Source organism: Schistocerca cancellata, chromosome 2, assembly GCF_023864275.1.
Source record: "Schistocerca cancellata isolate TAMUIC-IGC-003103 chromosome 2, iqSchCanc2.1, whole genome shotgun sequence".
NCBI lineage: Eukaryota > Metazoa > Arthropoda > Insecta > Orthoptera > Acrididae > Schistocerca > Schistocerca cancellata.
The window spans coordinates 510455993-510479642 of NC_064627.1; positions in this window are offsets into that span (position 1 = coordinate 510455993).

The following is a 23650-nucleotide window of genomic DNA, read 5'->3' on the forward strand; positions in this document are numbered from 1 at the left end:
CGAAACGTTCAGTAATAGCTAGATTTGCGCTCTATGAAAGCTACATTTCGCTAGTTTTGGTGCTTTACATAAATGACGTAATAAATAGTAGGATGACTGGCGGTAGTGGTAGCATTGCTAAGGAAAGAAACATAAATGAGTGTGTGACAGAGGAACAAGGAGTCGACGACTTCTCTTTGTCTGTTTGTTCTGAACATAATTAGAGCCGCACATCGTTCTGTGTGAGTCTGCTTTGTATTTTATAGCCTCACCAAATATTGCGTTTTGTAAGCAATAATAATTAGTTAATAGCGTAATTTCTGCGTTTTCATGTAACCAGATAAATTCCTTTTTATGCAAGTACGGTTTACATGTATAATCATGAAATAATCTTTATAATTATTGTTGTTATTTTGTACTCGGTAAGATGTTTTCATCATGATCAAAGGCAAGAACTCCTTGTTACTACTGATAAGTGCGGAAGTTGTTTATGAATAACACAAAGAAGTTTTATATAAACTCGAGGTAGTATTTAAGCAATGTTCGATATGCTTTTGTTTAGTACTTTTTTTTTAATTTCACGTTTTTTGAGGAAATTGCGTTTTGTAGTACTACGTAATGAATGTTTATTGTTTTATTTTTTATTTCCTATAACATCTCTCTATTTCATGTTGCAAATCAACACTTTTCGAATGAAGTCTATTTTTTAAGTAACAGACAGGGGGATAATTACTTTGAACAAAAATGTTCCGTAGGTTATGCAGCCCTTTATATATGCCCTCACTCAGTTTCCAGACGGTTCACCGCTTCTGATTTATAGAGCAATCCAGTAAGACACTGATCGCATACACAAACAAAGCGATCGAAATTAGGTATCGCCCAGAAGGTAAGCAAAACACCTAACGTGTAGGTAAAGCGGTTAAGGTCTTAACTGACCGAGGCTGCTAGGTAACGAACCGTAGTCTACTCCGCCCGAAGAGGCCAATGGTGAGGCCCAACCACCGTCTCGTCCTCAGCGTCTCTCGGTGCGGATGGGGAGTGGCGTATGTCTCTTCTGGCCACTGTCAGTTTTCGTGACTGGAGCCGCTACTTCTCAATTAAGTAGCTGCTAAACTGGACTCATTAGGAGTAAATGCACCCCGCTTACCAACAGCGCTAGGGAGACCCGGAAGGTCACCCATTCAAGTGCTAGACAAGGCCGATTAACTGCGGTGATCTGACGAGAACCGTTGTTACCACTGTGACAAGGTTGTTGGTACCATAGTCAAAGCTTACTTATTACACTCTATGGTATGCTTCCGTAGTTTTGCAACTCTAGTAATAGCAGTAGTAGTGCGTTTCAGAATCCAAGGGGGCTGACCTGTTTTTAGCAGACACTTAGAAAATAACAAACAATTGTGTACTCGGAAAAATAAGATCTGCAATATGATTTAGACTGCAGAATATTCTAAGCTTTGCAGCTTAACAGTGGTCCCTTTGTTTAATACAGTATTGTAATAATAAGTTCGCCGGCCGGTGTGGGCGTGCGGTCTAGGCGCTTCAATCTGGAACCGCGTGACCGCTCCGGTCGCAGGTTCGAATCCTGCCTCGGGCATGGATGTGTGTGATGTCCTTATGTTAGTTAGGTTTAAGTAGTTCTAAGTTCTAGGGGATTAATGACCTCAGATGTTAAGTCCCATAGTGCTCAGAGCCATTTGACCCAATAATAAGTTCAACAAATTCTGGGAGCACGCGAGCTACTGCTAGGTAAGTAGCTAGTCGTTGAAGCCTGACTCAATTTGCTCTGACCACTTCACAGTGCGTCACGCGGAGCTAGTGTAACGCAAAGCCAGAAAGTGTAGGTGAGAAATACGGGACAGCTCGAACCGTACCCGGCACCATACTTTTGCGACAGGACGGGATGCGACACACTCATCAGGGCAGGCACGGCATAATGTAAATCCAACGCGGTTCATTTCCATTAATTGGGTTATGGAGCAGTGGGGGGGGCGGCTGGTGCATCTGGATGCGGGAGCGCGACCCGGCCCGGGCCCGCCGCGTGATTAGAGAGAGCCGCGGCCCCTTTCATCGCTGCGCCGCGCCTCGTTGGGATTCCGGCTGTAGCCCGTCTTTTATTTATTGCCGCACTGATCACAGACGCCGTGCCCCACCTGCCGGGTGGCCAGCGAGCGCCGACTCGCAAGCGCCTCCTACACCACACAGGCCAGCCGCGCATTGCCTTCGTGAGGCTGTCCTACTTGTAGACGATGGAAGTGTTTACGCAGTCGTTGCCACAACTGTGTCGTGTGCGCACACTGTGGCGTTATTCAGTTTCGATAGACGCCTCAGGCTGGCGGCTTCACTGGTGGTGGTAGAGTCGACGCGAGTTTCCGTTGCCAGAGGCAAGCGCAGTGACTATTAGGTCCATTTAAGAGCGACCGCGTGGGAGGCTGCTCCCTCTGAGTCATCTGTTGTCAAGCGGGTAGTAAGCGCCGTGACGTCATGGCTGTTAAGATCTTGGCTGGCTGCTAAATTTTCAATGTTAATCACAGCGGGTTACGTGATATCCTTTGTGGGCTGGGGAATTTATTACGGTGTGTTGCCTGAGCACCTACTTGTACTTGGATTGGGGTCATTCGGATGAAGTCTATGTCCACTGTGGCCCCGGGTTAGTACCCTGTCAGGTAAATGTATCTCTTATATGACGACTGGGCATGGCCGAGGGCCAGACAATGTAAATTATTAGCGTTGTTGCACAGTTATATACATTAGAGAAAAAGTTAAATTTTATACTTTTATTTGACGGAGGGGCAGCCCGAAATCAACTCCACTTAAATCCTATTTTACAATTCCATCACTCTATACTATAAGAGGCGATCTGAAAGTTCCCATTTGAGGACATTGCTGCAGCATAATGCGACCTAATGCGACTCCGATACGAGTACATAAGCACCAATATGCAGACAAGGGATCAGCGTGGTTGAAACCAGGTTGGTAGGTACTCAGAGAGCGCACAGTGTGGGGCGGCGAGTGAGTAAGTAAGCAAATTGCTTGTGAAATAAATAAAGTTTGTTATTTAAATGTGGGAAAACAACTGCATTTCCCGGCTTTTAGAATGTTGTATAATGCTGTCTTTCGCCGTTCTCAACACTGGCTCTCTCTTTACTTCTTAGCACCCAGAAAGTGATTTAACGAAACGTGGAGCCTGTAATGAGAGTTCCTAGTGCCCACTTAACCTGAGAATATTATTATAGCTGCAGCTTATAGCTCTGAAGAAGTAGGAGATTGTTCGGGATTTCTAATCAAAAACAATTTTCCAAAATAGTTGAGTATATTCTGAAATTCACTGATAACATCACAATTATCCCAACAGCCTAACAAACAGAGCAGTTCAGAGTCTAATTCGCTGATGCAACTATAAATGTCCGAATTGAATGTCAAAAGAATGCTCGCCAAAATTTGATGAGAAAATCTCATCAAACGCCACGCTAAAATGATTGGTAGAATGTCTGTCCCGCGACGGCATGTGAAAATACGACAACACGCAAACTGAAGCTAGATAATGAAAATCAGAATTAATCCTTCACTTGTAATACTTTCACAGTTACGCGTATACATCGTAACTCAATACGGCACCCGAGGCAGTTTGTAGCAGCGCTACCGTAGCGAAGCGACTCCGGACACAGCTGACGTGCTATTCAGCGTCTGGAGAGAACTGGGGCCTTCCTTACTCGCGCAGTGCTCTTATATATATAGCCTCGGTGCGGACGGCTAAGAGAACGCCGGCTCTAACTTGGCTCTCACGACTGGCCGCTGGGCTAGTAACGCACCACTTCAAGTTACATAATAATTTATAGCTTCTTTTGCTGATGGCTTATGAAGCTGTTAATTTAATCGTGCATTTAGCACGCAGGTAAGTATTTATAATAAAATTATGACGTGTCTAAGTTAAATATCTTGGGCGAGAGAAATAATTAAGTTACGCTGCACGCAGCAGAAGAGCTCTGAACTGGCCCTTTTGAGATCCGCTATCGCTATAATTTTATAGGTATTCAAAAGAAACTTTTCACATCTTCATAGTCATAGCGGACCTCCAACCTATTTAAATCTAAAACATCCTATCCTTATTCATTAGCCTACTTAATCTATCTTGCTTCCTTCAGTTTTGAGATGAAAACCAGAAAATCATGAATTTCCACTAAAGTCTTAACCTGTGAAATCCAAAGTACTGTTTTTATTAAATCATTATGAAAGATGAGTCTAAATATAAATTTTGAAGTCTCTAGCTCCTTTCTGTTGCGCCAATTATTTTTTTAGAAAAACGTCCAAATTACAAAAATGGCTGAAGTTATCGCACTGATATTTAATACACATTAATTTAGTATTATTCCTTACATGCTGGAAAAGTTTCAGATCATTTGCTTGAATTTTAAGGTATTGCGCAACATTTATGACGTCAGAGCTAGTTACAGCAGACTAGCTGGCACACAATGGAAACTGATGTGAATTTATTATAGCGTGAGTAGGCTGCTTCCCTACATCACCCTCTACTTAAATTTTTTGTTTATGAATGTAAATGAATGAGAAAAAAAATTTAATTACAAAAAGGGAAGCAAGAGTACAGTTTAACTCCCTATAAAAATCAAAATTGAAATATAAACATGTAGAAACATTAAAGAAAACTGATTACCTACATTAATTATTTAAATTGTGGGCATGTTCACTGCCTTTTAAACAATGTCATTACTCAAAATTTTAAGCAAAGTCAATGAAATATTTCGGCATACATATTGCCTTATACCAACAAACACATATGAATTGAAAAATTATAAAAATCTTAGATCCATTAAATACATTAAATACATTTTTACATACACAAATTCAAAGAAAATAACATGATACATAAACAGATGATTATCTCTTAGCAGTCTTTTCTAAACCTGAAAGAAAGTTCACAAATAATTTTTACACACGTGGTTGTAGCCGCTTTGGCTGGCGTCCTACACTTCCATTCACAAGGGTAGAGGAGGGGAAGTTGCTATGGTGTGCGTCCTTCACGTTCTCTCTAACTTACATGGGGGAAAGGGGAGGGTCTCTGTGAGTTGTGTCCAAGTCACTCCACGCTTTCACGCAGCTACCAGGCTGCCATTATCTGGTTTGTCCTGTAGAACAAACAAAAGAGTGCCTCAGACTCTGTTCACTTAATATCTAAGGGTGGGTCACAATGAAATGGGGATATATACATTTTAACTTACAATATATTACTGGAACAAAGTTAACAGAACTTTTTTTTTCAACATTACTCTTGCGGTTACTTAAATGTCATAAAATCGGTAAATAAATGGCTCAAAACGCCGTTAGTCACGTACTAGAGAAAATCTATGCTCATGGCATACAATCATGAATCCTATTTAACGTCAATTTATTATTTCTGGGCCGGAACACTGAACCAATGCTCGGTACATTCCTGACATTTGTATATTAAGCACTTAACTGAATCATCTTTGATTATCTTATTCTTAGAGATAGTATGAGTATGATTAGTGGTTGTTTTCTCAGCTTCTTTGTATATGTGAGTAACTTTTGGTAATAGTACAGTCCTGAGTGTTCAAAACACACTACGTTTAGTTGCCTACAAAATCCACTTATTGGTCCTCTGCTGTTGTCAGTTCCACATCTGCAATTAGGGTCTTACTTACTTTGAAGTGTATTTATGCTGAGCTAAAATTACTGTTTCACGTCTGCTATTATGTTTCTTATTTATATTGCTAGTGTATGTACTTATTTACCACTCACTCTATTAATATTTAAAGCATAGGATAGCACATTTATTTCATATTCATAGTGTATTGCGGCTGATTAGTTTGCTCACGTGGCAATCCATTTCCACTCGATCGGATGCTGAAACCTCAGGTAGTCTCTCTCGGACCTACCACTAAAGTGCATCAAATAATTATGGACGAGCGTAATGCTAAATTCCTTAAACCTATAGGACACCATTAGCTGCTCTGTCTCATCTAACATAAGGGTACCTATGGTCGCATTCACGCCTCCAACTCATAACCTCAATACGCGTAGGTGTATCCTGTCACACACTACACTAAAATAATGGCCAGCTCCAACCTTATAAATACTTCAGGGACGTGTCCTTCACGACTCAACCACAAACACTGCTCACTTCTATTACACTGCCTTTCCTTGCTGCATCAAGTGAGTTTAAACTTACAACTTATCTACATATTTTTCATAACACTTAGCAATCTCTTTCTTATTATTTATTAGTTAGCTCTATTGTATCCACTAGGTTTCATTACCACTTCAGATTCTGCTTGTACACGAATTCATACATCTTTTTAAATTACTGTTGATGGACCATTTCCAACCAAACAACACTTTGTACTTACTATATTACCAGGGTACTACACATAATTGTTACTCAAATACATTTGTATCTTAATTACGTCATACTTCTCTATTGTTTGTCACTATTCAGTTTATCACATTAGGTATCTTTCTTCACTGATCGGTAGATAGAATGGTAACATAACTCATGGCCTGATAGTCATGACAGAAAAATTTCATGTCTGAAAGAAGAGATCTAAATTTTGGTGGATAGGAAAGATGAAGAATGAGTGAGACCTGAAAGGGAAAGAAGATCTCACACAGCTGGGACTGCACAGCTGCCACACTGTGTAGAGGTTACAGAACAACCTCCTCCCTACAGCCTTCATTGGCTGAATGCTGACTTGATAGTCCTGACGGAAAATTTTTAGTATGAAAGAAGAAGTCGAAATTTTTGTGGATAGGAAAGATGAAGAATGAGTGAGACCTGAAAGGGAAAGAAGATCTCACACAGCTGGGACTGCACAGCTGCCACACTGTGTAGAGGTTACAGAACAACCTCCTCCCTACAGCATTCACTAGTTTAATGCTGTATTGATAACTATACCGGAAAATTTAATGTATGAAAGAAGAGGTCGAAATGTTTGAGGACAGGAAAGAGGAAGAATGAGTGAGACCTGAAAGGGAAAGAAGATCTCACACAGCTGGGACTGCACAGCTGCCACACTGTGTAGAGGTTACAGAACAACCTCCTCCCTACAGCCTTCATTGGCTGCCTATGAATCTCTTTAGGTCAATCACGTTCCTTAGACCTAATAGCTTCTTACTTTTAGGGTATTCTAGCCTATATGCATTGGCATGTGGTTTTCCTATGATCCTGAAAGGTCCTTGGTATACGAACATGAATTTCTTTGTTTCTGCATTTACCTTCTTGGATTTTTCTTTGGTTTTAACAAGGACTAATTGACCTATTTCAAAGCTAGTAGGTACAGCTTTTGCGTCATGCCGCTTCTTCTTTTCCAACGCTCTTTTTCTCATATTAGCCCTAGCCTTTAGTTTCTTTTCGTCTGTGGATATTTGCGTTAGAATAGGGAATTCTACCATATCTGCTATCACATTGTGAGGTTCTTGGCCAAACATCAATTCGCAAGGTGCAAAACCAGTTGCATCATGTCTTAAGTTGTTAATTACATTCTCAAAATACTGAATGTGCTCTGCCCAACTTGAGTGTTTTCGAGCACAATAAGTTCTACAAAGCCTATTCAATTCCCTCATAATACGTTCACTCATATTTCCTTGGGGGAAATACGCAGATATTTTCAGATGTTTCACGCCGGCCTTATCTAGACATTCCTTAAATCTATCAGAAGTAAATTGAGGCCCATTGTCTGACAGCAAATTCGTCGGAACGCCAACGTTCACGAAGAAGTCTTTTTCCAACTTTTCAACCAATGTTTTTGCATTCGCTCTTTTAATTGGGTATAGCTTAACATATTTACTGAATCCATCCACAACAACAAAAACATGGGTACAACCACCTCTCGAAACAGGAAGAGGGCCAAACAAATCACAAGCCAGTAATTCTAGGGTTTCAGTGGGCTCTACTGAATGCATATCCCCTTGTATTCTGCTGTTAGCAGCACGGACCTTCTGGCACACTACGCAAGATGCTAGACGCTTGGCCACACGGCGGTACATGTTGTCAAACACAACCTTTTCCTTTAATTCTGCAATGCACTTCTTTGCACCGTAGTGCCCATACCTCAGGTGTACATAGTCGATAAGCAAGTCTACATGTTGTGAGGGAAAGCACAGCTTCCACTCAGAAACACCTATCTTTTTCCTCCTAAACAGAATACCTTTATGCAAACAATAGTATTGTGAAACCTTAGGATAGTTCGCATTTCCTAAATAGCTCTTCACTAATTTCAGTTGGTCATCTGCATTCTGCTCACGTCTCAAGTTCTTAATCACTCTCTTTAATGCACCTTCTTCCTTTACTTCGTGCAATGCAAACATTCGGACTTCATTTAGGTCTGTTGCTGTAATCCCCGCGTCATCACAGAGCTCCGCACTTCTAGATAACCCATCTGCTACCAGATTGTCTTTCCCTTGAATATATCTATCCTCAAGGTCAAACTGCTGGAGATACAATGACCATCTTACCAACCGAGAATTCCTCAACTTACAGGTTTTTAAAAAGGTCAACGCCTTATGGTCACTGTAAACAATTATCTTGTGACCTAATAAATACTGCTCAAACTTTTGTACTCCAAATACAATGGCTAATGCTTCCAGTTCGGAGATGCCATAATTTCTCTCTGCTGCCTGTAAAGATCGACTTGCGAAAGCTATAGTCTTGTGCACTTCTTGCTCGTTCTCTATTTCTACCTGGAATATTTCCACAGCTATACCATAGCCACTAGCATCAACAGACATACAGAATGGCTTTTCAAAATCAGGATGATGTAAAATTGGACTATTAATTAAAGATTGTTTAAGCACCTCAAACGCCTGTTGACATTCTGCTGTCCAAACCCAAGGGGTATTTTTTTTCAGCAGGAGGTGAAGACAGGGAGCATTAAAAGCCTGGTCACTAACAAAACGCCTATAGAAGCCGAAAAGACCGAACATTGATCTCAACTGCTTCTTGTTTCTGGGCGCCTCAAATTTTTCAATGACTGCTAGCTTGCCTGGGTCAGGCAGAATACCTTTTCCACTTATCCTATATCCCAAGAAACCTATTTCCTCTTTAACGCATTCTGTCTTTTCAATCTTTAGTTTCATGCCACCTCTCTCAATAGCCTCTAACACTTCCTCTAATAAAGCTATGTGTTCTTCCCAGGTAGGAGTTGCTATTAACAGATCATCTACGTAGACTGTTACTTTATTACTTAAAGCTGGTCCTAAAACATGGCACATCACACGTACGAAAGCACAAACAGAGATATTAAATCCGAAAGGTACCACACGGTATTGGTAACAAACTCCTTCGTACAAGAAAGCTGTGTACTTCCTTGAACTCTCCGCCAGTGGCAAGTTCCAATATCCACACGTGATGTCCATAGAAGTTAAGAATTTTACTCCCCGGAATTTTTGCAATAATTCGTCCACATTCTGCGGTCTATCACTTTCCCTAACCACTATTTCATTTAACCAACGAGCGTCCAAGACCAATCTGACACTCCCGTCTCTTTTTGGTACAACAACAAGAGGATTATTGTACTCACTGACCGCTTTCTCAATCACACCCCACTCCAGCATTCTCTGTATCTCTTTTCGAACCGCCTCCTTCCTAGCTACATGTATTTGGTATGGCTTCCTGAAAAACACTTGGCCGGGTTTCACCTTTAATTGACACTCATAACCTTTGACTATGCCAGGTCGATCTGAAAATACCTTATGATGCCTTTTTAGAACCTGTCTCAGTTCTTCCTTCTGATTGTCTGAAATCTTATCTATTTCCTGCAATTTAGCTTCTATTTTGTCCAAAATAATTGCTTCTTCTTCTTCTGTGTTCAGCTTATTGTTACTAAGATTAACACCTTCGTCCCAATACCTCCTATTTTTCAAAATTCTTATAGGCAACTCCCAAGTTTCATGATCAGTTACTACATGTTTATCACAAAAAGGTACTATAATTACTCCGGTTATTGGTAAGACCATTTTTAATTGGCTGTTTTCAAAGTCCACAACACTCTGATATTTTGACAAGAAATCTATGCCAATTAAAACCTCAATACTGAGATTGTTTACAATTAAACATGGATGATCTATTAAATTACCATTAATGTTAAAGGGTAGTAAAGCTTCTTGCTTTACCGTTTTTGAAACCTTGCCAGTAGCACCAATTATTCTTAGTCCTGATACTCTCATTACTGTAAGCTTATCTTTACTAGGTAATGCATCAAAGAAGGACTGAGATATTGCACTCACCTCACTTCCACTGTCTAAGAGACAACGTACATTGATACCCAACATATTCACTATTATTATAGGGTGGCTTATTCTAGGTTGTACAGGTGGTTCCTCAAATTCATCTAGTAGTTCCTTTTGGATTTGCCTCCAACTAAAGTGATTGACATCTGTCTTCATTACATTTAGGTCACAGTGTGTAGGGGTTTCCTGAATTACATTTTCAGCTGCCTTTTCCAGTCGGTTTATTAATTTTAAATCGAAACACTGCACAACTTCATTACATTTAGTTTGCTGAACATAACCCAAATTACTGTAGTCTGAGCGATTCTGCGTCTCCAGACCGGGCATAACACTAGTCACAGCTAAACCACTTTTACCATTATCGTCAGTTTCCTTCTCCAGTGACAACTGGTCACAACTACTGGGTTCATCGACCCTCAACAGCCTACCCTCTACATTCTCACTTATCTCCTGTCCTAAGTCTATTAGTACATTATCAACATCCTGCATAGGCACTTTAGATAAGAGCACATCATCCTCATCGTAAATATAAGCATGAATTTCTTCTGCTTCTTCACCTGTCGATTCAATATTTTGTAGCTCTTCCCTATTGTTACACTGCTGCGCCTTCTCTTTCTCTTCCCACTTAGAAAGCGTTTCTAACACGGTATCTATCAAATACTGTGAGTGATCTAATATTTCTGTTGTATCTTTAGATGCTACCGACTCTTCATCCACATGTTCAGTTTGAGTATTCTGATCTGTCTTACCAATTCCCTTAACTACTGGCTTAGGAAAAGTAACCGCCTGGTGAGCGCCAGTGTCCTCATAGACGGGAACTAGTTTTCCTGCCTCGGCCTATTGCTGTTTCCTTTAGTTTCATTATAATTGACTGGCACCGCATTACTTTCCGTACTGTTGTTTACGTGCATATTTCTGTTTGGAACAAAATTATTATCCCTTGGACGCCATTGTCGGTTCTGATAATTATTTCCCCGATTCCTACCTCTCTTGGGATGGGGAACACCTACTGTTCTGATATTTACATTACCATTTTGCTCATTCCTAAAATTACTATTATTGTTAGTGGCATTTCTGTTATTACGTGCCTGCTCCTCATTGGCAGCAACACGCTCTACACGTTCCAAATATTCAATGAAACGATCAAGATTGTCTCTAGGGGCCGATATAATTCTGGTTTGCCAATACCATGGCAGTTTGGCTTCAAGACCTAATATAATCATTTCTGGCTTTAGCTTTTCCGCCAAATGTGACAAAAGTGAAATCCATGACCTAGCAAATTCTTTAATTGATTCCTTGCCTGCACTGAAGCGTTTTCCACTCCAAAATTCTCTTAACACTTCATTTTGCTTATTACTAGACCAATATTCATTAATGAAAGCTGTTTTAAACTCCGCTAATGTTTTACACTTCAACATAACATCAGCTGACCAACGCATGGCGTCACCTGCTAAATGACTTATAATAAATGAAATTTTCTCTCGTTCAGACCAAGTTGGTGGAATCACATCTTCAAAATCGTTCCAGAAATCCAGCGGGTGGATATTTTTATCTGGATCGAACCGCAAGAACTGCCGACACCCGATAAAAGCGGCGTTTGCAGCTACAACTTGTTGTATACTACCATTACCAAAAGTTACTGAAGCTACTTTACTCTCAATGTTAGCAATGTTAGTACTGATATTTTCTACTTTCATTTCAACATTATCTACTCTTTGTACAATATGAGTAGTATCAGTTTTGATTGCATCTACGTCTGCTTGACATATGTTTACCTTTATGTTAACATCCTTAAATCTATCTGAGCACAGTTCAGATTCCGCCTCGATCTTTTCTGTTAACTTGTGCTCCAGCTTCGCATCTTCCATTTGGAAGTCTTTGCGAACCTCAGCAACTTCGGATTTAACTGTTTTATACATTTCAGAAAATTGTTGAGCAACCTTTTTCTTAATATCCTCATGATTGCAATCAATTTTACAATTCAAACTGTCTAGATCCTCTTTCAACTTATTGCAACCAGCCTTGAAGGTATCGTCCATTACCTCCAATCTTTTATTAAAATTTGTTTGACTGGCCATAATCTCATACTTTAATTCAGCATTACTGTTTTTGACCTCAGTTATTTCAGACTTTAATTCAGCGGTCATTGTAGCATTACTGGCTGACATTTTTGCATTACTGGCAGCTATTGCTTGTAATATAATATTTAAATCAACAGCCCCAGCATCTTTGGGTTGCTCACTAGCTGGCTTTTTATCACACTCAGGTGACGAAAAACTAGCTCCAACACCAGAATCATCAAAACTAAATGAAACTTCTGATTGATCAGTCATATCTAACTTCTCCTGTTTAAACTCTACCATCTCTGAAGACTGTTTCATTTTTAATTCATCAGAGAAACTATCATCCAATAAATTTACAATTTCTACTTTCTGCTTTACTACAGGGGTCTCTATTATTGAATCATTACCCCTTCCCACACTACTGTCAGGAGATAATACTTCATATTTTACTTTAACATTACCACTTTTATGCATATTTACACTTGAACCGTTGTCTGGATTTACAGTTCCTTCAACAGACATAGGTTCTGATTTAAGCTTAACCTCAGTTTCTTTTGGCGGTTCCATCGCAGACAGTCTTTTAGTGCAGGTTAGTAAAATTTTTAACAGCTTTTCACTTAACTTAATTCCTTCTGCCCGACGTTGTCGGCGCGGCGTACCAGGATTACTGATGCGACGTGGCACGTTGAACTGCAGACGGCTCTCCGACGGCTGTTGTGTGTTCGCGTGGCCCGCAACTGCAGGCGCGGCCCCGGCTGCTGTGGCGGACGACTGCGGTACGGCGAAACTGGCTTCTCGCGATGCCGGCAGCACCGCTAGACTCAGTGCCAGCTCCGTCAATCCAGATGCGTGGTTAATTCAATTGCGTCTTCCACATGCCCACGTAACACTTTCACTGTTCTATTACTCAGCTGCGTGTCGCATTCCACTCGCGAATCCGAATAGTTAAAAATCACTTTCACTTAGTTGATTTCCCGGCCGATGCACCATATGTGGGGCGGCGAGTGAGTAAGTAAGCAAATTGCTTGTGAAATAAATAAAGTTTGTTATTTAAATGTGGGAAAACAACTGCATTTCCCGGCTTTTAGAATGTTGTATAATGCTGTCTTTCGCCGTTCTCAACACTGGCTCTCTCTTTACTTCTTAGCACCCAGAAAGTGATTTAACGAAACGTGGAGCCTGTAATGAGAGTTCCTAGTGCCCACTTAACCTGAGAATATTATTATAGCTGCAGCTTATAGCTCTGAAGAAGTAGGAGATTGTTCGGGATTTCTAATCAAAAACAATTTTCCAAAATAGTTGAGTATATTCTGAAATTCACTGATAACATCACAATTATCCCAACAGCCTAACAAACAGAGCAGTTCAGAGTCTAATTCGCTGATGCAACTATAAATGTCCGAATTGAATGTCAAAAGAATGCTCGCCAAAATTTGATGAGAAAATCTCATCAAACGCCACGCTAAAATGATTGGTAGAATGTCTGTCCCGCGACGGCATGTGAAAATACGACAACACGCAAACTGAAGCTAGATAATGAAAATCAGAATTAATCCTTCACTTGTAATACTTTCACAGTTACGCGTATACATCGTAACTCAATACGGCACCCGAGGCAGTTTGTAGCAGCGCTACCGTAGCGAAGCGACTCCGGACACAGCTGACGTGCTATTCAGCGTCTGGAGAGAACTGGGGCCTTCCTTACTCGCGCAGTGCTCTTATATATATAGCCTCGGTGCGGACGGCTAAGAGAACGCCGGCTCTAACTTGGCTCTCACGACTGGCCGCTGGGCTAGTAACGCACCACTTCAAGTTACATAATAATTTATAGCTTCTTTTGCTGATGGCTTATGAAGCTGTTAATTTAATCGTGCATTTAGCACGCAGGTAAGTATTTATAATAAAATTATGACGTGTCTAAGTTAAATATCTTGGGCGAGAGAAATAATTAAGTTACGCTGCACGCAGCAGAAGAGCTCTGAACTGGCCCTTTTGAGATCCGCTATCGCTATAATTTTATAGGTATTCAAAAGAAACTTTTCACATCTTCATAGTCATAGCGGACCTCCAACCTATTTAAATCTAAAACATCCTATCCTTATTCATTAGCCTACTTAATCTATCTTGCTTCCTTCAGTTTTGAGATGAAAACCAGAAAATCATGAATTTCCACTAAAGTCTTAACCTGTGAAATCCAAAGTACTGTTTTTATTAAATCATTATGAAAGATGAGTCTAAATATAAATTTTGAAGTCTCTAGCTCCTTTCTGTTGCGCCAATTATTTTTTTAGAAAAACGTCCAAATTACAAAAATGGCTGAAGTTATCGCACTGATATTTAATACACATTAATTTAGTATTATTCCTTACATGCTGGAAAAGTTTCAGATCATTTGCTTGAATTTTAAGGTATTGCGCAACATTTATGACGTCAGAGCTAGTTACAGCAGACTAGCTGGCACACAATGGAAACTGATGTGAATTTATTATAGCGTGAGTAGGCTGCTTCCCTACAACAGGATAAGGTAAATATTGTGGATGGTGCCGTAAACAGTTACTGTGAGTTGCAAAATCAAACATACAACATTATTTTTCTAGGAACCACTTATTTACACATTGCTTTAAAAGATCACAACTAAACAATATGGCTGAAGGCCTAGTTAAAGAAAACTTGCAATGCTTCCTGGGCTGAAGGTCCAAAACTACACCAAAAACAAGAACAGCTGAAGGTCTGGCTTAGAAATCAAAGCAATTAAAAATAGGTCAATTTAAAAAATTAAAAAAAACATGCAATTGAAAACAATTAGTGGATGAAGGCCTACACTACACGTCTGGAGGACAACTATAATTAAAACACATTAATAAAAAAATTTTCTAACCAAGAAATTTCCTTTTAAACTTACAACAGAACGGCCTAAAGCCTAATTAAAGAAATATTAACTTAATGCACGGCTGAAGGCCATAAAAAATCTTAAACAACTGCTGAAGGCCTGAACAACAAGTCAGACAAGCAATTTAAAGTAAACCACTTCCTTCTAATAAAAAAATTCCTTTAAAGAATACACATGTCTGAAGGCCTTATTAAAAGGGGTTCAAGTAAATCCTCGGCTGAAGGCCACACATAACACATCGAACAACTAGCGGCTTAGGGCCTGGATTATAAACAGTTTCAGACAGAAGCAATTTTAAGGAAAATTTAAAAAAAAGATGCTCAACCAACAGCAGCCATTGTTGAAAGGTGTGTATAGCGTATTGAACTGGGGAATCAGAAACGACGGAGAGGCTTCGTCCCGCAGTAACAATCAGTGGCTCACAATCAACCCAGGGTTATTGTACGGGTCGGCCCCCAGTGCCCCCCCCCCCCCCCAGCCCCTCAGGAGCGTCTCATACCAGACGAGTGTGATTCCAAATTTTTGCGTGGTAGAGTAATTATGGTGTGCGCGTACGTGGAGACAGTGTCTGCGCAGCAATCGCCGACACAGTCTAACTGAGGCGTAATAAGGGGAACCAGTCCGCCTTAAATACCATCCACAGGCTGGCCAGCGCGTCAGACCTATCGGCTAGCCGGGCAGTCTTGGTGAGGGGTTCTTGTATTAAGTTCCTACTTCCTGTAAATTATGGTGAGCGTTCAGTTACCCTCCCAACCGTTATAGCTTACGGGTGAGATGACTGTTCTATTACATGCCATCGTTGTTATCATTCGTCATCTGTAAAGCAGTTTTTATGAACTTTCGAAGTGATATCACTCAAGTCCTTTACTGTGTGTTTTAGACTATTAAACTGGTAGCCTCTCTCATGGATTTGGCGGCACTAACTCGTGTTATCTAAATTAAGCAGTACATAATGTAATTTCAGCCCATGGTTCGCTATTCTTTAGTATTTTTTGATATTGTAGCTTTTTCTAAAATTTTTGACCAGTAATTTACGTGTTACAGAGTGGTTTGAGTACACATGTGATTTCTATTGTGAACTATGTTAAAACTGTTTTTAGTAAAACAAAGGGCCTAAAGTATATGCTCTCTCTACTAACAGTCTTAAATGACAGCCTAAAAACTCAGCTGACCAACCAGGTTGAATCTTCTTCATAAACAGAAGGAAGAAGTTCAGGCTGTACAGGGGAAGCAACTGATGGTATTTTATGTGTCATCAGCCTGTGTACTTGGATTGACTTCTTCGTCCCTATTAACAGCAATATGTTTTATTTGTCACAGAAATCTGGATGTTATATGCATGTTTAACATTTCTGTAGGTTGCTAAAGCTGAAATATTGAATGTATTGTTGCACACCACGTTGTTGTTCTTATGAAAACTCCGTATGTTAAGGCTCGGATTTAGTGCCAAGGTCTCAGAAAACTTTTCTTAAGGTTTTTTCTTGCATTATTTTATTATTATTCTAGAGGTTTTACTAATTATAAATTGTCATCCGCACAGAAGAAAAAGTGACTGCTAAATTAAATTATGGTGGTAGTTGCTTACACTTTTTGGAACCTTCTGATGTGTCAATAAAGTTGTTTATTTTCTATTAAATTTGTCAATAAAATCATGGCACATTATCTTACCACACAAACCAACTCCTTACCGCGTTTGAACTACTTCGTGGTACCCACGTGTAGTGAAACTGACAGACGACAAATAATACTGACAGGAACAGGAAATACTCTATGCGTGAAAGTTTTTGTCTGTTAAGACCTCTGTAAACGATCAGTCTGTTCATCTTCACTAGTTTCTGAAATAATTTGACGATCACCTCTGCCTGACGTTTTTGTCAAACATAGACTTCGTTTGACCTGAGAAACATTTTCACTGACGGCCGATTTGACAAGGTGTCGGACCGTCTTTGAGCTGATGTTTGGGCACAACATTTAGCAAAATAGAATTTCACAGATTTGGAAACAAAGGTCAAAGGAGTACGTAAATAAAATGAAAAGAGCACTGGCACTTAATAAAACAGGGGAGGTGTTGCGTCTTTCACAGACATATTACACAGAAATATGTTCGAAAGGAAATACGACCAGCAGTGCAGTAAAATAAAAAAGAAGTCCAGTCTCTCCGGTTCGTACAAGGACGATGTACACGAGGTGACAAACGTCATGGGGGGCCTCCAAATATCGCGTCGGGCATCCTTTTGCACTGCGTAGTGTAGCAGCTTCACGTGTCATGGACTCAAAAAGTCACTCGAAGTCCCCTGCAGCCGTACCGCCTGTATGACAGGCAGTCCATAATTGTGAGAGTGTTGTAGGTGCAGGAAATTTTGCATGAACAAGCATAAAAATGAAATCGGTGAATGGATTACAGTGGACTCCAAGTAGCCGAACATAAACATTTCCAGTCAATGATCGGTTCAGTTGGACCAGAGCACCCAGCCAAATCCATGTAAACGCAGCATACACCATTATGCAACCGTCACCAGTTTGCACAGTGCCTTGTTGACAACTTGGGTCCATGGCTTCGTGGGATCTGTACTGCACTCGAACACTACCATCAGCTGTTACCGTCTGAAATCGGGACCCATCTGACCAGCCCACGGTTTTCCAACTGTCTGGGGCCGAAACGAAATTGTCACGGGCCTAGGGGAGGCGCTGCAGGCGATGTCATTCGCAAGGATCATCTACTGTCATAGCCCATTAATGCCAAATTTTGTCGCACTGCTGTAATAGATACGTTATTCACATGTCCCACATTGATTTCTGCAGCTATTTCAAGCAGTGTTGCTTGCTTTTTATCACTGTCACTGACAACTCTGCAAAAACGCAGGTGCTGTCGGTCATTAAGTGAAGGGCGTCAGCACTGCATTGTCCATGGAGGGATGTAATACCTGAAATTTGGTATTCTTGGCATACTCTCTACACTGTGGATCTGGAATAAAGAATTCTCTAACGACTTTCGTAATGGAATGTACCACGCGTCTAGCTCAAACTACCATTCCGCGCTCAAAGTCGGTTAATCCCCGTCTTGCGGCAATTGTGTCAAAAACGTTTTCACATGAACCACCTGATTACAAACGACAGCTCTGCCAATGCACAACCCTCTTGTACCACAAGTATGCCTCCATCTGTAAATGTGCGTATCTCTATCCCATGACTTCGTCACCTCAGTGTATATATTCCCGTGTTCTGGTAATTCAGTAAAATTACTTTTTCAAGGGTACAGTTTTCTCTCAGTTTCACCTAATGCATCTACCAGAATCATACTTTCTTTTCTTCTTTACACTCCTCATTGCCAAATATTCCCGCTAGTATCTAAATACTTTATGGCAGCGTCAAAACTGCTGCAAATATGAGGTTAAATTTCGCAATTTATTTTCTTTCGTCTGCACTCTTGTTCGACAGACCTACGTTAGCAGGTCGTGGTGTTGTGGTTTGGATTACTGACTTTCAATCACGCACCCCAACTTCGAGTACCTGCCGGGTCGGGGGCTTTATCCGCTGCGAACTCTCTGTGTGTGTGTGTGTGTGTGTGTGTGTGTGTGTTTTGTCCTCATCTTCGGATTAGATTAAATTCAGTTTTCGTTCTATAGATCCAAAACTGAGATGACTCTCGTGGGTGTGAACATCTCAGAAAGCATAACATAAAAAAAGAGAACATACTAATATCATGCTCACTTCTCCGATAATTTGTCAGGAGATTGTCAGAATATATGAATACATCACAGTAAACTGGAACTACTAATATATAAAGAATAATACACTGTGAGAGTTATGCACTCTTAACTACTTTATCATAAACAAAATACCTAATCTTCACTGTTGTGACCAACTGCTGTTAAAATTGAAATCTAACAGACGTTTCTATTTAAGTCCTTGTTAACATATTCATCTGTAGAGTGGAATTCTGTTTGGACTGCGCTTTATCTTAATCCAAGCTTTTAATTGTTGCTGTCAATTTTTTTAAAATGTGTGTTCCTGAATGTTGGACCCCTTTTTGGAACAAGGTAAGTGATGTTAGACCTTTATGTAGATTGATCTCGTTGGTAGTACTGATATTACGTCCTGATATATTGGTTGGAAATAGAGACATATCATTTGCAACAAATTTCATTAATAATTAGAATGAGAAGGAGCGGTTAGAGTATTCTGTTCCTTGAACAGGTTTCCACTTGATGTTCTTGAATTTACATTACAAGTTAGTCTTACCACAAGCTTTTGCACTATAAAAACTTCTTCTCGCTTTGACACATTATCCCAGAATAATAACCTATATGATATCATAAATTGAAAGTAAGCAAAGTATGCAATAGTACTGATATTATGTACTGATGTATTGGTTGGAAATAGAGACATATTATTTGCAACAAATTTCATTAAAGAATAATTAGACTGAGAAGGAGCGGTTAGAATATTCTGTTCCTTGAACAGTTTTCCACATGATGTTCTTGAATTTACATTACAAATAAGTCTCACCACAAGCTTTTGCACTATAAAAATTTCTGCTCACTTTGACACATTACCCCAGAACAGGAACCTATATGATATAATTAATTGAAAGCAAGCAAAATATGCAAGTTTTTCTATATTTTTATCTCCTACATCTGACACCATTCGCATTGGAAATGCAGACTTATTTCGGCACTTCAGCAGTTCCCAATTGAATTTCTTATCGAGTTGTAATTCCAGAAATTAACACTGTCAACCTCTTCTGTCTGCACGTCTTCAAATGTTATGCATGCTGTGGGAAACCTATTACATGTTCTGAACTGCGTATAGTGGTTCTTTCCAAAGTTTAATGACAGCCACTTCTACATCTGTATTTGACTTGCTTGTTATTGCAATGTCGGTATCATCTGCAAACAAAACAAACTTAGCTTCTGTAAATTAATTGACGAGTGGCCATTAATGGATACAAGAAAATGCGATAGTCCAAGATGGAATCTTGAGGAACACCACATGTAATATAACTAATTCTCAATCATATAAAGACTGATTACTTACTCTGCAGGTATTTAGCAACGACACCCTTTGTTTCTTGTTAGTTACGTAAGACTCAAACCATTTTGCAGCATTGCTGGTGACTGCTTAGTATTCTTATTTACTAACGAGAATGCTGTGATCCACACAGTCAAAGGTTTTTGACAGGTAACAGAAACTGCCAGTAGCCTCTAACTTTTTATCTAATCAATGAAGTACATTCTCATTCATTTCATCGTCATCGACGCGGAAGTCGCCAAAATTGCGTCACATAAAAATACTTGCACAAGATACAGACCCCTGTCGAAATATGTCATATAGACATTTTATTATTATTACATTCCCGTGGATAGCAAACCGCAAATTCGAGAAACGTACTTGTTCGTTTGCAGAAGGCTTTAGTAAATACTAATCGATGCCTGTGAAACTTCCTTACATCCCTTCCTCTCAAATACCCTGGCATCGCGTAAATCTCGCCAGTGACAGCGAGCATGATCCCCGCCATTCAGGAGCCCAAGAAAAGTTACCTGACCTACTGCAAAAGAGATATGATAAGAAACGTTAACTGAAGTCCTGATCAAATTTCTGCACTTTTACAGTATTAGAAACAGCCTCAGTAATAACGGTTCGAGCCGCGCTTTGAGCTGGGAGGTGAGAGTTTTGATTGTTTGCATAAACAGTAATCTAAATGTAAATGTCTCTTAGCCGTCACATGCTCTTTTTCATCACATTCACTTTGTTTGTGCTGAACAACGTAAAAGATGGCACATTAGGAGCCAACAAATGCAAAGAGCATAAAAGACACCTATTATTTCTCAACCAAGACTGTTTCTATTCTGAAATAATTTGAAACTGGTTGTTGTATCAGGTTGCCACAATGGAATGGGATAATTTTTATAAAATAATAATCTTTGCAACAGTGTCAAATCTATGCCACGTTTTAACCATCAGAGAGAACGAGAGAAAGACCACCTGTCTAATTTTTACACAGCAGTAATTTGTTGATCGATTGATCAATAATTTTTCACAGCCCCTGTCCTCTCCCCCCCCCCACCTCTCTCTCTCTCTCTCTCTTTCTCTCTCTCTCACACACACACACACACACACACACACACACACACGTGAGTAAAGTAACGAGACTGATTTCTTAACTAACAAAGTTTTATTTTTCGCCGGGTGTTGTGGCCGAGCGGTTCTAGGCGCTTCAGTCTGGAACCGCGCGACCGCTACGGTCGCAGGTTCGAATCCTGCCTTGGGCATGGATGTGTGTGATCTCCTTAGGTTAGTTAGGTTTAAGTAGTTCTAGGGGACTGATGAACTCAGATGTTAAGTCTCATAGTGCTCAGAGCCATTGTTTTTTATTTTTCATCAGACAAAAATATTGTTCCCAACAAAGTATTCCCTTCGGCAGCTATAAACACTGGGACAATCGTTGTTCCCAATATTGGTAGCAGCGCTGAAGGGTTTCACCTGGTAGGGCCTTTAACACGCCGATCACATTCTTTTCAATGTTTTCCAGAGTCCAAAATGTCATCTTTTCAACGCTTTTCCAATTTGGAGAAAAGGAAAATGTCACAAGGTCTCTGGTGAACTGAACAGGGTATTGTGTAGTTACAAGAATGTCTTTTGAGATAAATAATTTGGTGATAGAAGTGGCCATGTGACATGGGGCGTCGTCATCATATAGTATCGACTTGTCTGCGGTGCGGGTCTCACGCGAGTCACCTTGTTCCTGAGCCTTTAAAGGATGCATTTGTAAAACACTTGGTCGTCAGTTTGTCATGATGGAAAAAATTCCATACGCACGGTATTATCAGAAAAGAAAATCACCATTTGATTTGAACTTTGTTTTGTTCTTTGAGAGTTTTTCTGTCAAAGAAGTGTCTAAGTGTGCCACTCGTCACTTTGGCGCTTTGTCTACGTACTCAAAAATTCAGGATTCGTCACTTGTGATCGCACGACTGAAACATTCGTGTCCGTTGATAAACCTCTCCAGAAGATCAACGCACACGTTTCATCGACTGCCATCTGCTTAGTTGAGGGTATTTGGGAGCAGTGCGGGTCTTTGCTCCATTTGAGATAAACATGAATAAAAATGGGTGATTGGATAGCAAAAGCACTTGAAAAACCGTTTTAACATTGTTTTATTGTAGTTTCCAAACACTATACTGAACTAAAATATCTCGTAAATTTGAACATAATGCATACAATTCCTGTACCAAAGTGATAGATTTTCCTATATGAAGGGAGGATTAGTAAGGTAAACTGAAGGATTTCAGTTACTGAGGGTAAGCTCTGAGCTACCTAGGTACCTGGTTAATAGTGTGAATTTTAGGTCGACTCATTCTTCCCTGAAGTCCCAGGCTCTTGTTCTTCTTCTTTTTTTTCCTCTTCTTTGGATACATCTTCGTCAAATTGTAAATCCATACCTACATCTGAGGTACTCTCATAACGTGAGTAGACTGAATCAGACCTTGAATAATAATCAACTAGCTTCTTGATCTTTTCTTTCTTGCACTGGTGTAATGGAGTCTAGCTTACTATCTTACGTCGTTTTATTTCTGTAGCACGCTAGTTTCTTTCTTTGGCTCTTCATTTCTTCACAGTTGAAAAAGGTTTTTCTCACGCATTCATCTTCCATTTGCTTTTTATTGGGTGGCGACTTTAAAAGAACGGATTTCACATGCTTTTCCAGGAAGTTTCCCCTAAATATTTATTTTGGACAGTGGAATGATATCCTCACGTAAGATAATCATATGCAGTATGTTTGAATGCGAGCTTTAGTGGCCTTACCGTTGAAGAATTGTCAAATTTATGGAGCTGCGGGGATTTACCCAATATTCTCCTTCGGCAAATTGCCTAATTTCACCATTTTCTGCAAAGTGAGCCATAGATTAGTTTTGGAACCAACTGGAACAATCATTTCCAGGCGAAAGTGAAGTTTAAGTCCAGTGGTGTCAACAAGTAATTCGTTTATTCCTCTTTTAAAACCTTATAGTATACAGTGTTCAAGTAAAACATTAACAGAGTTACATGTAAGTAGTTAAAAAGAGACTAACCTGATTTTCTCATCACTGGAGTGACCTGCTGGGACAAACTTTCATGGAACAGTAAGTTACAATAAACCAAACGTGCCACCTGATGGTCAACTCTTGAATCGATGGTACTCAGTTTAAAAACCTCGAACTGGGTTTTACACCACAAGGGTCTTTACCAACACCTACAGTATAAAATGTGAATAGTTTTATAAATTTTTATATTTGTTTATCAACGTAGAATGAATTACAAGATTTTTTATCTGTTTCTGCTCTGTGGACGATTGTAGGAATTATTAAATGAGAAATGAGTTGCTGACATTTTGAAACAAAATTTAACGATCTGCTTTAAACTAGATTTTTCTGTCTCAAAAAACTTTTTCCTGGTGCATAAACTAATCATCATCTTA